Source organism: Alosa alosa, chromosome 3 (genome assembly GCF_017589495.1).
Source record: "Alosa alosa isolate M-15738 ecotype Scorff River chromosome 3, AALO_Geno_1.1, whole genome shotgun sequence".
Classification (NCBI taxonomy): domain Eukaryota; kingdom Metazoa; phylum Chordata; class Actinopteri; order Clupeiformes; family Clupeidae; genus Alosa; species Alosa alosa.
The window spans coordinates 34,498,963-34,515,858 of record NC_063191.1 but is presented as its reverse complement, the minus strand read 5'-3'; the positions used below and the strand labels follow the sequence as shown (position 1 = coordinate 34,515,858).

Sequence of the window (16,896 nt, the reverse complement as noted above, 5' to 3'; positions counted from 1 at the left end):
CTGATTGAGTCATTTCCCTTACCATATTAAAAACAAATTCAATGTCATGAAAATTTTAACAAGAGGGGTGGAAAATGGGGGGTGACTTTGAAGAAGAAAGTCATTCTTGAGAGTCGGGGTCTCGCCATTTTCTGACTTGCAGAGAGATGTCTTTGGGACTTTGGGCTATAAAGCGTCTGTAGTTTGATCTCACCCCCCCCTCTCTCTCCCTCCCTTTCTGTCCATCTCTGTCTGCCTCTCTCTCTCCCTTGCTCCCTCCCTTTTTCAGACACACATGGAGAGAGGCCTTGGGGGCCTTTTTGTCTCTGAGTCTGAATGCTCCTCTCCTCTTCTCTCTGCCACTCTCTACCTTTCAGGTGTGCTCATTATCAGCCAAAACAAATAGCTCCTTTATGCTGACGCCCCCCATTTGTTTAAGACAAAGTCATGTAATTAAAATCTAATCAGAGATGGGGAATACATGAATATTTAAGTCTGTTTGGCTTCTGAATCCTAATGAAATGGTAATTTATGAGCGCTGCGGGCCTAATTCTGGCCAGGGAGCAAATTAACTGGATTTCCAGAGATTCCCCAAAGTCATTTCCTGCCTCATTTTTATCCTCAATGTGTTTAACATATGGAAATATGATTAAAACTTCTATTTAAAGCTTACAGTACTGACATATTTGGAGAAACAAGCCTAGGCTAGAAGTGAGCTCACTGCTCACTTCTAGCCTAGTCTATAGAGCTGAAAGCCACAGTTGTACCACTGGCATCTTCAACGTGATGAAATTAACAAAAGTTAGAATGTTTTATGTAAGCGCCGCAGCAGGGTGGTTCAATTCTTGTCATTTTTCACACTGAAATTGTTGCGTCTTTGTTTACAGTTCTAATTGGTTTCCACACCTTGTGGCCACACCTCACACTTGTAGGTGGGAAAAAACAACCACAACAAGGCAGTTTCCTTGTGTCATTATTGTGTACTTCTCAGCACACCTGAGAGGCGTCTGTCAAGGTGGCGAACCATTCGATAATGTAACCTTCAAATGTCAAAGCACTCTGCAGCTGCTCTTCCTGTATCCATCAGTCTCCATCCCATAAAAAATATCACTTTTTAATATTCCTTAATGACTTTTTATCTTACCTCCAGGGCTGATGTGTTTAGGTCACCCTGCTCTACTGTTTTCAGGAAGCTCTCCTCACATCTGCCCAGAATGCGGTAATATCTCCAGGGGTCAGCACCCACACCAGTGCAGTTCTCTGTGGCTATTGTAGAACACGGATAAACAAGATAATTTACATGTTGTTTGTGTCAGTATAAATAACAAAGAGAAAGATGGGTCCTTGTACCTGTGCCGTTACAGTGTTTCAGCAGCAAGAGTGCTATCCTCAAGAAGCTATTGAAGACCCAACTCTTTTGAGAGTAGTTCCTCTCATTTCCAACCATCTAACAATCCATGCATTTATCACCTACTTCTCTCCTTCACCTTCTCTCTACCTTCACCTCTCTCTCTACCTTCCCTTCTTTCTCTCTCTACCTTCACCTCCCTCTCTACCTTTACTACCCCTTCTCTCTACCTTCTCCTCCCTCTCTCTCCCTTCACCTCCCTCTCCCTTCACCTCTCTCTCCCTTCACCTTCTTCTCTCTCTACCTTCACCTCCTTCTCTCTACCTTCACCTCCCCTTCTCTCTATCTTCATCTCTTTTGACTAGTACTCACACTATTGCATTCTCAATCCTTTGTTAGTAGTTTTTATTGTTACCTAAGGTCCCCTCTGCATAGGAATATTTTTTTGACCTTAGGTCTCCTCTGCATAGGAATATTTTTTTGACCTTAGGTCTCCTCTGCATAGCTTGAATGCTTATTGTAGCTTATTCCTCGTTTTGGAAGCTGCTTTGGATACAATTATCTGCTAAATGAATGTAACTGTAAATACTATGTACTATCACAAATGTAATGCAACCAAAATGCTACATGACAGCCAGAGGATTTGAAATGGGATATTTTAACCAAACACTACATGGCCCCCAGAGGATTGAACATGGGTTATTTCTTTGGGAGAAATAAGTAATACGTGAGGGAAATTTGGTCTCTGCATTTATCCCAATCCGTGAATTAGTGAAACACACAGCATACAGTGAACCCACAGTGAGGTGAAGCACACACTAACCCAGAGCAGTGAGCTGCCTGCTACAGCGGCGCTCGGGGAGCAGTGAGGGGTTAGGTGCCTTGCTCAAGGGCACTTCAGCCGTGGATGTGGGTATAGGAGAGCAGGGCCCAGCCATCTTTCCCTGCCCACATCTAGATTTCTAGGCTATAGAAATAGCCCTCCTCTTGTCAAATATAAATTAATTTAAGTCTCAATCTATTCTTTCTGCTCCTTATTTCTCCAAAGGTGGGTTTAGGAGAACCAGATGAAATTTCAATAAGAGCAGATTTATTTCTTATCAAGAAAAGATCAAGAAAAGACATTTGAGACAATACATTTTCCTTTCAGTAGCTATATGTTTCTACAGGTTTCATAGATTCAGGAAATAATGATAAAGTCATAATATTATGCACTGTTCAAGGCATATAAATTCCAGAAACTTCATTTTTTGGTAGGCCTACAAATTTAGTTGACAGTGCTAATAGCCTATTGGCAAAAATACGAGGATATCAGGCAAATAGGCAAAAATACGAGGATATCAGTGAAAACAAATACGTTGTTTTTTTTTGGCAGGTTGTCCCCCACCAAAGCTCAGACCAAACCTACGCCCAGAAAAGAAAATGTAGACTACTTGCATTAACAAATAATATTGTGTTTGTATAATGTAATATGCTATTTTCATTTAAACATGAACAAATAAAATGCAATTATATAAATACAGGATACAGTATATAATTTAATCATTGCCTGTTTCATCTCACTATTTAGACCCAATGCTCTAGTCATGGATCCCCACAATAAATACCCACCATTGTCATTGAACCATGCTAGCCTTTTACCATTGTCATTGAACCATGCTAGCCTTTTATGTAGACATGCATGGGGTGGCACCATGTGGACGTGTTGTAACATGCATGTATCTTGCACAGGAAATGATGACTGAATGGCTCAATGAAGCTATCAGTAATGGGTTCAGGACATGTACAAGTAACAGCACTCAAAGACTGTCAGGTGAGCCTTAAGGGATCTGTGTGTGTGTGTGTGTGTGTGTGTGTGTGTGTGTGTGTGTGTGTGTGTGTGTGTGTGTGCGTGCATGCTTTAGTAAAGACATAAGAACACGTTGGGTAAAAATACTCATACTCAAATATACTCAATACTCAAATAATCATTTGCACTGGTACACACGCACCATAGAATAGAAGTGCATATTTTATTTTTTATTTGATTTATTTAAGATTGTTTTGTTTGTTAGGGAGAAAGTAATTCTTCTGATTCTTCATCTGCTTGGACAAATATTACTGTAGGTCTTGCGCTGTCTCATGACTTTTTAACTGAAACGAACCACAAGCTTATTGATCAACACTAGCAATGGCAAATGCTGAGATAGTGTTTTCTCTCTCGTCAGGGACATGTAGAGACCTAGCACTGTGGTCACACTGCCAGAGCCTGAAAGCAGTCAAAGTCATGCAAATCTCATTTTAACTCAGCATGTCAATTATTAATTCAAAATGAGGTGTGAAATTTGATTACAGTAGTGCGAAAAGTGGGATGCTGTCAAAATGAGACTTCAGTCCTTATGACTGTGAAATTGTATCCTGAGGGCCTCGTTCAGTTTATGTGTCAGGACTTTCCATTTTTCTCGACAAGGACACAAGGATCCTTCACACAGAAAATGCCACCAATTTTAGGTCAGGTGGATTTTTGAACAAAGACAATGTCACCTTTCCATCTTGGCTGAATAATTAAAATATAATGAGGAAGACATTACATTACAATTGCTGGGCTACAAGAGCCTGTCAAATGAAATCCTCCAGGAAGGGGGATTGGGCATTGTCATCAAATCCATTAACTTTGTGGTAGGCTATATGGAAGCTTTTGATGGGGATTTGTTTAAGGGTGTGTGCAACACCCCACATGAGTTTTTCGATCATGCATGCTGGAAATGTGTCTGTGAGTGACTATCTAAAACTTTAGATGAAATAGACTCAATTCTTGCAATTTTGCAAACTTGCTAGAGGTAATTTCAAAGTCAGCTGGTTGTTAAATGATAATGATTAATGAAATAAACCTTGTCAACTAGCTCACTGATTGATACTATAGACTAGGGGTTTTCAACCGGTGGTCTGCGGCCCCCTGGTGGTCCGCAGCATCATTGCAGGTGGTCCGTGACATGCATTCTAGCCTGCGTAATTTCACAATTAATAACTTTTTTCCATCATTAATTTTTCCAAACCATTTCCAGAATTGTTGCGCATTGGTGTGAATACTGAACTTATTGAAAATATCTAAAATACTATAGAGGAGATGAGATTCAAACTGACACAGGATATGTTAGCTTTGTAGGCCTACGTAACAGTCGATTCTGTGCGTTGCTAATGCTGTGTTTTGCGTCCCCAATGTCACACACGCACATTTATAAGGTAGGCTAGTCTGCGCTATATAGACCAGCTCGGACGGAGTTCACGTTATGTTTCGTTGAAAAGAAGCTTAATAGTTTCGTGAAATTTGGAGAGGAGTGGAGCTGTTAACTAACGTAGTAGCCTAAGAAAAGTAACAGATGTCAGGACAGATGGACAGGATTCTTCTGCATGCTCGATGATCATGTAGCCTAATGTAGCGGTCCCCAACCACCGGGCCGCAGGACATTCCTAACCGGGCCGTAGCCTACGACGTGAGTTTAAAAAAAAATGCATGCAAACTAAACTAAATTTAATTCGCAATAATGTCACGTTTTCACATGGCATAGGTCTATATGCAGTTGTTTGATTGCACGCATGTTTGCATTTTGCAAGGTCTATTTTCTTACGTCTGTCTGTCCCGCCTTCAACACTTTTACATATTGCCTATTTGCCTTCAGCGCTGAGCAGCCTCAGGTCAGCTCACTTAACTGGATCAGTTCTTGGCGAAAGGTAGTGTCACACGAAGTTAGCTAAACTGCTAGAATGAGCAACAAAAAACAAGCATCTTTAGCAGGTCACTGGCCAGAGTGTTTGAGTTGCGAGCCGCTGCAGAAATTTCTTACAGAAAAAAGTCACCGTTAGCTGAACATTTTAGTGATGAGGGACTGGGTGTCAAAACTTCGGCTTACCTGTGTGACATATTCGGGTTGCTTAATGACCTCAACCTGTCACTCCAGGGGAGAATGACGACTGTCTTTAAACTGGCAGATAAAGTCGCTGCATTTAAAGCCAAGCTTGATTTGTGGGGACGACGAGTGGACCGGGGTGTATTTGATATGTTCCAAACAGTAGTGGGGCTTTTGGGCGAGACTGAGGCAGGGCCCTTTCTCTCGCAGCTGGTGCGCGATCACCTTGTTGCGCTTTCAAATGAGTTTGAGCGTTACTTCCCATCCTCCAAAGATCCATGGCAAACCAATGAGTGGGTCCGCAACCCATTTGTCAATATCCCGAATAGTCCTAACTTGTCAGCGCAGGAGGAAGAGCAGTTGATCGAAATTGCAAATGACGGTGGTCTTAAGAGTGTGTATAAGGAAACCTCTCTGGCGGGTTTTTGGATCAAAACCAAAGCAGAATATCCCGATAGCCGTAAAAGCGCTGAAAACGTTTCCCACCACGTATCAATGTGAGGCCGAGTTTTCGGCAATGACTGCAACTAAGACCAAATTGCGCAATCGACTGGACATTTCAAATCACCCCCAGATGGAAGCTTCTTGTTGCAGGGAAACAAGCAGGGCTCCCACTGATTATATTCGTAATGCACGTTTAGTTCCCATGTTTTGTTCCCATATTTTGTTAAGCATGTTCACACTTATAGATGTAGCTTCAAGTTGTTCAATATTCATAGTTCATATTGTTCAATTTTCACTTCTTCAAGTTCACGTTTTTCACAAGAGATCGTTACCTTCAATGTTCATACATAACTGGAGCTAGTTCTTTTCAAGCAATGCATGCACAACACATATGGAACATGGAACCCCCCGGTCCGTGAAAAAAAATTTGGAATCAAACCGGTCCATTGTAGCCTACATAAAAGGTTGGGGACCAGTGATGTAATGGATGCCAGCTATAGCTTAGCTGTGCTTTTGGAATGTTGGTAAACCTCACTCCCCGACGCCTCAAGAGTGCTGCTGGCATGCGAGCCAGTAGCCTGGGCTATTGTTGGATCAATTGTTAGCGCGCTCGCCTCCCTATCCGAGGTGCTGCTGTTCGCGGGTTCGAGTCCGGGCGTGTGCAAGCCTGAATCGCGCAGGTTCAACACAACGCAGGTTACATTCAGACAAAGCTACAACTTCGGAGGAAACATAGTGGAAACGAGAAAGAAAATACAGTGACGATTAAATGTTAAATATGGATTTAAAGTAACGATTGACAAAACTGGAGAGGAGGTATCACTGTTTAGTATGTTCAACGTTGAGGCCATGAAACCGCCGAAACTCGCGTCATATTTACAGTTTCTTGAGTAGCCGATTTTGCGTGATGTCACAGACAGCCGCTCATGAGAAAGAGTGCTGTGGGGTGTGTTTTACCCTTTCCAACTATACCTCTGTAGAGAGCGGTTTTTCCACACTGGCATATCTAAATTTAAGGGCAAGGCTGGAACATAGACTGTATAAAATACCCCCCCCCCACACACACACACACACACACACTAATGGGTGTGCCATGGATTACTTGTTAGTTAGGATGGTGGTCCCTGGCACAGAACCAGTTGAAAACCCCTGCTATAGACTACCACCCTGTGTTTTTCTGTTTTACATGCAATGTACACTCAGCTGGCAAGAATGTTATGTATCAGGCCTCTGATCACATAATAGCTTGATTGAGATGCAGATATTATAGTCATCTGAAGTAAATCTAAGAAGCCTGTGCGTAATAAAACATGCATAAACCTAAAAACCCAAAACACTACTTTTTATCTGGTTTCTTGTATGAACTATGGACTTATTTAGCCATTCCTTACGTCTTGAGCGATAGATGCTTGCATTTTACACCTTCACTATCAACATCACTACATTCTTTCAGGTTTGTTTTCTGTTAGAATACATTCTGCAGATATTTCAGGATGTGCATTAAAGGTTGTAACAGCGATGGGTAACGTCACTTCTGTTGACGTTCAAACAAAACAGAGCTCACTACTCCCTCCCCCTCGTGCAATTGAAACTCTCCTGAATGCGCATCTCGTCGGTTATTGGTTGGAACACCTTATTTTGCCTTTGAGTAGCAATTGTTTTTGTGTGCAGATCTCATAGGCTGCCTACAGACACAGGCAGGCAACTAGCAGATCGTTGGGAAAGATTAGATGAATGTGATCATTTAAGTTTGGGCCTTTTTTGGGCCTGCAATCGCTGATACAACCTTTAAATCATACTGCAATATGGGTCTAACAAGTGGGATTGTGCAGTAGCAGGCTTCACTCTGTCCCTTTTTCGTCTTTTAGAGAGCTGGGTACGGTGTTCATTTTAGGACATCCTCAGACTCAGGTGTCAGACTCAGAAAAACATCGGTCATCTTCAGACAAAACAGCCTCAGCGTCCAGAAAAACCTCTGTCATCTTCAGACAAAACTGCATCAGCGCCAGAAAAACTTCTGTCATCTTCAGACAAAACTGCCTCAGCGTCAGAAAACCAGACTCAGGTGTCAGACTCAGAAAACATCTGTCATTTTCAGACAAAACTCCCTCAGCTTCAGAAAAACTTCTGTCATCTTCAGACAAAACTGCCTCAGCTGTGAGAAAACCTCTGTCATCCTCAGATAAAACTGCTTCAAACCAAACTGCCTCAGAAAAAAGTGGAGTCAGGTCTCAGAAAAAACGCTGTCAGAAAAAAAGGGAGTCAGGTCTCAGAAAATCAGGTCTCAGAAAAACGCTGTCAGAAAAGTGGAGTCAGGTCTCAGAAAAACGCTGTCAGAAAAAAAAAACTGAGTCAGACGAAAAAAGTCTCAAATGAAAAGTTATTGTGGGGACAGAAGAAGGCGGCGGATACAGAACGGTGAGTTTAATATTATGCTTAATCGTTATTCTGTCACTGGCAGGGTAGGAATTTCACGGGCGGCCACGACGGCCGTGGTAGCCCATGCTGGCCGTGAAGCCCCTTGAAAATCATAGGTTTACAGGCCACGGTGGCCTTGGTGCCCCCCTTCTTTCAATATTCTGCTTTGTGTCCTACTAATAGCGATTTTTATTTAGCCTGCGGCCTGTCAAAATAATCTTAGCATTCACAGCGCAAATTAATTTAGTCTTTACGCATCCACACAGACATCACAAGTGGAGAAAGTGACATAATTGCAAGAAAGTAAATAATATAATTCAATTTAATCATACACTCCAAATTCACCCATTCTTCTTAGTTGAACTACTTAGCGTTCAAGTAGCCTATTCATCACACAGACATCACAAGTGATGCCACATGAAAGAGTTTTTCTCAGCTTTTAAACGATGTTTAATAGCCGATATCTGTTTTACTGCTGTGTTGAACGGGTATAATTAAATAATATAATTCAATTTAATCATACATTCTGACCTGACCTGACTCCACTTTTTTCTGACAGCGTTTTTCTGAGACCTGACTCCTTAGAGATGTTTTTCTGAGGCAGTTTGGTTTGAAGCAGTTTTATCTGAGGATGACAGAGGTTTTTCTTACGCTGAGGCAGTTTTGTCTGAAGATGACAGAAGTTTTTCTGAAGCTGAGGCAGTTTTGTCTGAAAATGACAGATGTTTTTCTGAGTCTGACACCTGAGTCTGGTTTTTCTGACGCTGAGGCAGTTTTGTCTGAAGATGACAGAGGTCTTTCTGACGCTGAGGCAGTTTTGTCTGAAGATGACCAATGTTTTTCTGAGTCTGACACCTGAGTCTGAGGATGTCCTAAAATGAACACCGTAGCTGGGTCAAAACTTAGAACTGATAAAAAAGCTGCACATTGTAGACAAAGGTATTTAACACCTTTTTTTCAGAGTTAAATGCTTTAACACCATCCTTTTTTCTTTCTAACTGGTGGAAATTATGGCAATGACAGATAAATTAAATCAACCCTCACCTAGTATCCCCCTCCTGCCACCATCTGTCCCTCTGAATGAAGACACGGATGACATGAAGCATGAAGCATGAAGATAAAGACGAGGAATATGCTCAAAAGATGAGTGGAAAAACACTGATAAGTATGGCGATAATGTGTTTCACTATAAATACCAAAGAAATCACGGTAACACTTTATTTTAATGTGTCGCTGTTACAGTGTACTTACCTAATTAGGTACAGTGGTACAACCTGTGTAACAACATGTACTATCAGGTACTATCATTGTACTTGCATTATGTATTTGTGGGTACCTACATATAGTTGTTACATTGTAATACTGAGTGCTTTTACAAAACTTTGCCAATTTGCCTAAATTTTCATCAGAGGCAAAGAGCTGACCTGAGACCTGCTGGATGGGGTAAATCTGGTCATGATAGATTTTATATACAAATCATTCTTAGCTCCAGTCAAGGCCTCATTGTCTTCAGTGTACATGTAACAGCTGTGCTGCTACAACCTTGTTACTCTTTTGATACAGTGGAATAAACCTATTAAGTGTACCAGTTAATTACTTACATGTACATATGACATGTATGTTATGTCTTCGATGTCTTGGAACAGGTCTACTAATTCACATGTACTGTGTGGTGTAACAGCAGACACGTTTCAACACATCAATTACAGGATGCATGACATCATTGACAGGATGTATATAATATGTAATTGTAAGTACTTAACTGGTACACTTTTATTTTAATGGGTTTATTCCACTGTATCAAAATAGTAATAAATGTGTACCAACACAGTTGATATATGTACTATGTAGTGAATTACAGTAGTAGACCTGTTCCAAGATATCAAGACTCAACACAACATACATGTCATATGTGCATGTAAGTAATTAACTGGTACACTTTATTCCACTGTATCAAAGAGTAACAAGGTTGTAGCAGCACAGGTTGGAGCTAAGAATGGTTTGGATATCTATCATGACCAGATTTACCCCATCCAGCAGGTCTCAGGTCAGCTCTTTGCCTCTGATGAAAATTTAGGCAAATTGGCAAAGTTTTGTAAAAGCACTCAGTATTACAATGTAACAACTATATGTAGGTACCCACAAATACATAATGCAAGTACAATGATAGTACCTGATAGTACATGTTGTTACACAGGTTGTACCACTGTACCTAATTAGGTAGGTACACTGTAACAGCGACACATTAAAATAAAGTGTTACCGAAATCACATTATTTGTGCTAAAATTATGTAAAACGTAACTTTGATAATAGGATAGGGCAACATAACATTATAAGTTTACTGCTTTTGATGTGTTTTCCGTTCTGAACATCTTAGGGTTTACCTTTTAGTTACTGTACTTAGCCTAACATTTTGCTTAATCAAAGTTGCCCTGAATGACATTAAAATTTGGTACCATAATAAAACAAGGATATCCCTTTAAATATTTGAATATCTTATTAATTAGGCTGAAATAAAACCCCTCTTCATTTTATCTAGAAGAGCCTGAGTAAAGAATCATTTAGTTTTTGATGGCACACTACTGCCCTCTGTTGTACCCTAATACGTGATTGTGCTCTTTTTTTTTTGCTTTAATAAAGACATAATACAAATATACAAATGAAGATAATACAAAGTGAAACAGTACAGTTACAATTATACAAAATAAAATTACAAGTTGCACAAAACAAAGACAACAATTAATAAGTAAATAAATGAAAAGGAAAAACGGGGGGGAAAAGACAATTAACAAGGGGAATTAACAAGCACACTATTGTTGTGTTGTTTAAGCAATGTTGTAGCTTTTTTGTTATCCAATCTTTTTGCTTGTGTATATAAAACTTTGTCATCAAAATAACAAGATTGCAAATAAATTCTAAGCTAGTGTCTTCCTTATTTTCATAGTACATAAAGACATCTTTCAAAAAAAAATTGAAGATTAGGGTATTTCCCTGAAAACCAGCGGCTCACAATGTCTGCCCATAACTTAGTAGTTATAGGACAACTGTAAAACAAATGTGTCAAAGTTTCGCTATGACCCTTACAAAATGTACATATATCCTCAGTATATATCTTCTTCTACAATATTTAGAAACAAGAAAATGTACTGGATATATTGTGTGCAAGATTTTAAAGTGCACTTCTTTGACTTTATTACTTATACAGTACTTAAAGGGAGTTAACCAGGACTTACGCCAGTTAATAGGTCCAATTATTGCACTCCAGAAGAACTTTCCCCTAGGAGAGATCTTATTTCTTTCCTGAAGCACAACTCGAATATGTTTGTTACTGCACTTCTTGTCAGTAATTGGAACGCCATTTAAAGAAAGTTTAGGGAGAGTAATATCAATTGCATTATAACAAAGATGACTTTTAAGTAGCTGTAACAAGGCAGAAGGGATAGCTTTTGTTACCAACTTATATTGTTTGAAAGGTAGAGGGAAACAATGCTGAGCCATGAATTGTTCGTAAGACAGTACATCCCCTTTGCCATGTAACAAGTCCACAATAAGATTGATACCCTTTTCATACCAGTTTTGAAGAAAGATAGATTTGTTCTTGCTGATGATCTTACAGTTATTCCAAAGAAAGGCACAATGTGGGGAGAAATTGTGTGATTGTGCTCTTCTTCACAACCCTGCAATCAGGGATGGATTACTGCACGGGCCTACCGGTCCCAGGCCCAGGGGCCCAAGGGGTCAGGGGGCCCTGAAGCCCAAGCCTTTGCATGGAATCATTGCCTCAATATCAACAAATCAGGATGTAGGCTATGAATCTGATTGAATTTAGTATTGGCCATCCCCAAAATGCACCAGAATACAGGAAATCACATCAAACAAATTAAAACATTTCTGGGGGAGGACCCCCAAACCCCCCCTCCCACATATACGACAATTAGTGGGGGGCCCTTAATACATCTGGGCCCAGGGGCCCGAAAGTTCATAATCCGCCCATGCCGGCAATACATTGCTAATCCCAGTGGGCCTATTGAGAATGAGGATACGATGCCAATGATAATTAAACATGAACGTATGCTATAGGCTATAGGCTACGGTAGATCTAGCCTAGGCTATTCTTTGCTGGGCTATAGTTTTTCTCTCAAGTAGGCCTAGCCTATGCGGGTGTAGGCCTATAGTCTAATTAATTCTAGCACTATCAGGTAACCTTTAGGCTAAACTATTCCGAATATTAATTTCATTGCTGCCTCCTAAAGGCCATTATGCAAAAATAATTTTACAACTGCCATGAAATGATCGAAATCAATGAACGGGTGGCAGGCATGCCAAATGAACAGTTCAGAATCAAGAGGGGGTTTTTGCTTATCATCTACATCATTGTAATTGGAGAGTTCCTTCCCTCCATTATCTCCCGTTTTCAACCACAGAAGCCATTTTGGGTATCGATGCCGACAATCGCATGTTCATTAGGGTAATACGAGGCACACAAAAGACACAGAAATTAATCACCAGTTGCACGCAGTCTATTTCTGGAGGGCCGTCATCTCTTGCTTACCGGCAGCGGCAGGCATGGAGAAGAAAACACCACCGAACAGATATCATTGCGTGTGGAACAATAATCACCCAGTTTCAAATGCCAGAGTTAGCCTACACTCTGGCGGGCAGGATCATCGTAATGTCCAAAAGTGGGTTTTAATTGGAGAAAGGAAACATACCCGATTTGAAAAGCACCGCGAGTTACTTTGACTGGTCTAAGCAAATAGTAGCCTTGTGAGGGTTACAATTCTGTATCAGCCAAATAGGCGTATCTTGCTCTGCCTGAGGGTCAGGTTAATCTTGCTCCGCCTTATAACGATCTCTGGCTGAGCTGTCCTTCAATAAAGTCTCTGGATAGACCTCTGACAATTTCTCTGCTGGTATTTCAGACTTTTGCAGATAAACATGGAAGAGCACAAGAGGACTTTCACAGATGCGAAAAATTTACTTCTTTCTGCACACGAAAACAGTGGTCCAAGGGATAAAGTGCGTTTCTACGATAAGTGGGCAGAACACTATGAAGAAGTGAGAGAAATAAAGATCAGTATGGGGACGGAACGATAACAGGACCTTTAGGCAATGCTTTTTGTTTTATGAGAAAGCCAAACGGCTTCATCTCGGGTCTTTGCTACGAATTATCATGACAACATTCCCAATTCTCTGTTTAAAAACACTTTAGGCTACTCATATCGCTGACTGTTCACCTGAATTCCAATAGCCTGTTATATCTTATGACAGGGACGGTGGTTTTGGATTTGGCCTGTGGAACAGGCTTGGTCAGTATGAAGGTAAATAAGTTGTAACTGTTTATGGTGATGATTTAAGAAATAAATTATATGATGCATTTCTCAATAATGTGCACATTACATGGGCCAACTAACTCCAATCCTAACCCTATGGCCATTGCCAACAAATTGCAACATTTCAATTTCAATTCAATTTAATCTCACTTATAGAGCGCCAAAACATTGCACATGTCTCATGGTACTTTATAGAGTGTTAAACATGTCAAGGAAAATAAATTGCACTTGAATAATCAATTGGATATTTAACACAGTAAGGTCACCATATAATAGCAGTGTACACAACACTATATTTATCTATAATTCACATATGGGTGTTTTTGTTTTTACAGCTGAAAGAAAAGGGGTTTCAGCATTTCATTGGAGTGGATGGCAGTGAAGTCATGTTGGATTTGTCCAGGAAGACAGGGCTGTATCAGGAGCTGTAGAAGTGTCTGCTTGGGCTAGAACCACTTCCTGTACAAGCTGGTATGCCACTGCATGGACTTCTGAATATTTGAATATGAGAAATAGTATAGGTATAGTATAGTATATAGTATATTCTAAAAAATAGATATCATAAATCATATGGGGATTTGTTGTATGTTCCAGGTATATCAACCAAACTGCAGTTAGGTTGATTAAGTACAAATAAATCAAATCGAAACAACCCGATCACAGTTTAATTGATATTAGGCCTACCTGATATGCACTTGACTTATGACCATTCATTAAAATGGAGGATATCTATCTGTCTTTGCAATTGAACTCTGCTTGAAATGTTCAAAGGACTAATCATAAAATTGAAATGAATTTCAACCAACATGGTCAACCTAGATTGGTGTGGTTATTGCTCCAGTTCGTTGATATTGGCTGTGTTTTCTTCTGTCTCACCCCTCATATTTTAGAGGCATATGATGTTGTTGTAATTGTGGGAGCTGTGGCAGGCCACAAAACCAGGTCAATGGTGCACCTGTACAGTGATCATGTCATTTAACTAATCTCTCACTCTATCTCTCTCTCTCTCTGATATATATTTATTTTTATGCTGTTTTGGTTTATCATTATTAAGCGTCTTGCATTGAACAAAGTCATTGCCACTTACAGTTGTGTTCATAAGTTTACCCATGCTAAAGTTGACTAAAAAGAGGAATAAAAAATCCTCTTTTGGAAATCTTAATAGAAATCTTAACCTTAATTTAAAAAATGAGGAAAAATTCAACCTTTAAGGATACCAATTTTCTTTGTGAATGAATAATGTATCATAAATAAATAAATGTTCTTCCTTAAAATAGCCTACAGGGGCATAAGTACTGTATACACACCCCTATGTTAAAGGCAGACAGAGTTTTATTTTTAAAGGCCAGTTACTTCATGTATCCAGGATACTATGCATTCTGATAAAGTTCCCTTGGCCTTTGGAATTAAAATAGCCCCACATCATCACATATCCTTCACCATACAACATACTTAGCATGGGGTACTTTTCATAAGACCATCTCTCAATGCAAATCAAACCAGCTTTTGGGCTAACTGAAATAAAACCATGGCAATTTCCAAAAGATGTTTTTTATTCCTCTTTTTAGTCAACTTTAGCAAGGGTGTGTAAACTTTGGCGCCTGTTTCAGGGAGGCACATCTGCATGACAACAAGGGCCAACCCTGACAACCTGAAGTACAAAACTGAGCTGGAGGTTGCGCTGGACAGCATGGTCAGAAAAGGGCGGATGGTCCGAGTTGCCAGTGAGGTAGAGGAGTGGGAGAAAGCAGTGCAGGAGCACGAGGCTGGGTATGTACCTGGGGCTGGGTATCTGTACAGAAAGGCCATGGCTCTGCAGTAAGGCATGTTAAGCAAAACATTTTGGACAGTGATCTGATTTGGGTTCGGATGTGAATGCTTTGACAGTTTTCTCAGAAACAATGGTAAGGTATTGTGACATCAAATGATTTTCAAGATATGGTCCACATATTATTTGAATGACGAATAGGAAATTATTATGGTTTGATTTGGTAATATTTTATGTTGAAGTGAATGAAGTCAACTGCTGTACACAGTGCTACCACAAGATGGAAGCAGTGAGTTGACAAGTTGATGTAACCTGTGTTCATCACACCCCTGTACCAGAGTTATATGATATAAATTAGTATTTGTAATGCATTGCAGAATTTTTAAAAGAAAGATCAAGGGCTAATACATTTGTGATTTTCATTAACATATGGGATTAATATAGGTGTGTTAATATATGGAAACATTAGAAAAAGACAATACAAAAATTGTGCGGTGCAAACAAAAAACATGAAAGCAACATCAGCAGCTACAACATAATGTAATGTGACTTTGAATTTCTTAATTAACAATGATAAACCAAAACAGCATAAAAATGCTGTTAATGGGCCACATGTGGCCTGGGGACCCAGCCGACATTCAGCCAATACTCAGTCAGATCCGTTTTATAGTGTGTGGGCCAGTACAGGCCCGGGGACCCAGCCAACACTCAATAAGTCATTTTACTGTGTGTGGGCCAGAACTGAGCAGCCGTGGCCTACTGGTTAGCGCTTTGGACTTGTAACCGGAGGGTTGCCGGTTCGAACCCCGACCAGTAGGAACGGCTGAAGTGCCCTTGAGCAAGGCACCTAACTCTTCACTGCTCCCCGAGTGCCGATGTTGAAGCAGGCAGCTCACTGCGCCGGGATTAGTGTGTGCTTCACCTCACTGTGTGCTGAGTGTGTTTCACTAATTCACGGATTGGGAAAAATGCAGAGACCAAATTTCCCTCACAGGATCAAAATAGTATATACTTATATACTTATACTATACATGGGGTGTAAATCCAATGTTTTGTCTGTGCCAATTATGTCACCCTGTACACAACTTAAAAGCCTGTCAGGTTAGTGAAGTGCTACAAGACTAAAATTGGAAAACAATATATAGATAAGATACTGAGGGGGAACATTAGGATATGGACCCCATATGACTATGGCCTTTGACCCCATGACCTTGAGTATCTAATAGCTGATGTTCATTCTCACTACAGGACAATATTAACGGATTTGACATGAGGATTTATGTTGGATAACATCCACCAAGGTGTCCTGATATGCGGAAATTAATAGCCCCCTGGCAGTCAATGAGGAAATAGTATTTCTTGTCCCATGGGGATAAGCTTTTAATAATATGCCTTGAAGTTCCTTTTAAAAGTTGGTATATTGATTATTATGTGGGTATTTTTGTATTTTCACTAATTACTTGTTTTTTAATGAAATACATTTTTCACATCAGTATTTTGTGTTACATTTCATGAGGCAATATTAGTTTGTAAAAAAAAATAGTTTTTGATGTATTTGTTTCCACCTCTGGGTGTAACCCAGAGCCTGAAGACATTTGTCCTCCCTCTTGTGGAGGTGAAAGTTCAGGAAATAAACATAAGCGTACCTAAGTTATTTCTGTTGCTAATGAGTTAGTGTAGGCCTACTCAGGTTGCTAATGAGTTAGTGTAGGCCTACT

At 40.1% G+C, this 16,896-nt stretch overlaps 1 pseudogene; it reads left to right on the top strand.

Moving 5' to 3' along the window:
- The first annotated feature begins 9,201 nt into the window (after positions 1-9,201).
- Positions 9,202-15,232, top strand: LOC125291675 (annotated as a pseudogene).
- Positions 15,233-16,896: the final 1,664 nt, after the last annotated feature.